This window comes from Triticum aestivum, chromosome 5D (assembly GCF_018294505.1).
Source record: "Triticum aestivum cultivar Chinese Spring chromosome 5D, IWGSC CS RefSeq v2.1, whole genome shotgun sequence".
Classification (NCBI taxonomy): Eukaryota; Viridiplantae; Streptophyta; class Magnoliopsida; order Poales; family Poaceae; genus Triticum; species Triticum aestivum.
The window spans coordinates 117333847-117335237 of NC_057808.1; positions in this window are offsets into that span (position 1 = coordinate 117333847).

Sequence of the window (1391 nt, forward strand, 5' to 3'; positions counted from 1 at the left end):
TCGGCATACAACGCAAGATTTTGGGGACGTGAGGTGGCACCGGCAGCATAGTTCACATGGAAATCAAAGGCGCCATCGAAATGTAGGTTCTTTGCTTGGTTAGCACTCCGGATTAGATGTTGGACCTCAGATAGACTGTCTCGACGGGGACTGTACCACTAAGATGCATGCCCATTTTGTGATCAAGCGGAGGAGAGCACAAGACATATCATCATCCATTGCGTCCTCACTAGGGAGGTGTGTACTCGGGTGTGCAGAGCGATGAACAAGCAGGAATGGATGCCAAGTAACACTACGAGACTCCTGGATTGGTGGGCAAGCATAGGTGGTAATGCCACTGCAGCAAGGCCACACCGGTTGATGTAGGGTGGAACCCTATAAGGCCGATCTATCACGAAAGGAGCGGATCCCAAGTAAGAACACGAGGGGAAACCGAGGGAAAACACAAGAGGGACTCTCAAAACCAACAAGATATAGTCACACATATGCTAGATCCTCGAAACACAAAGGGGGATACACGATCCAAAGTCAACAACGGACGATACAAAGGGTAACCGGTTCTTCTCCGTGAGGAGATCTTGATGGGGCCACCCAAGAGGGGGTCTTGAATCCGCTTGGAAGGATCTTCTCCGATGGAGGCGCGATCTCCGAGGAGAAGGTAACCAAGTGGATGAGCAAAGCTCTCACACAAACATGAGCTAATCCTTTGCTAACCCTAACTAGGAGGAGGGAGAGGTCTATTTATAGTCTTAGTGCAAAGAGGGGCGAAGTGAAGGGGTACATGGGCTTCAGCCCGAAACTGGATGCAGCCAGGGTCCGGACATCCGTGAGGCGCCGGTTGTCTGGAGGCTCGCGGGGGTCCGGACGTCCGTAGATCTTCGGATGTCCGCAAATTATGTTCTGTTGCCACGGCACCGGACGTCCGTAGGTGCCTGGTCGTCCGGTCGCCGGTCATCCGGTCTTCCTCGGATTTCCGTAGTTTCAGTTCTGTTGGCGTAGGGTGGGTCGTCCGGAGCCTGGGAGTTGTCGGACATCCGGGCCTGGTCGGACGTCCGGCTGCTGTAGCATTCGGTGGCCTGCCTTCCTTGGGTTGGCGTGGCCTTCAGGGGTCGGACATCCGGGCTGGGCCGGTCGTCCGGAGCCTTTAGCTTCCGTGACAGCTCTTCCTCTTGTCCTTCGTACTTGGTGTCCTCGCCGTCTTGTCCATTGGATGTAGATGTTCCATGGCTTTCCTCCAAGTACCTGATCACACATAGTGTTTCCGTTTGAGGTAGTAGCCACGTCTCATGTGTCGAAAGTGGTAGTTCGGAAAGGAGCGAGTTCACCTTATCTTCAATAGCCTTGGCTCGGGCTCTTGTCATTGGTCCAAGTGGTGTCGTTGGAGGTGTAGA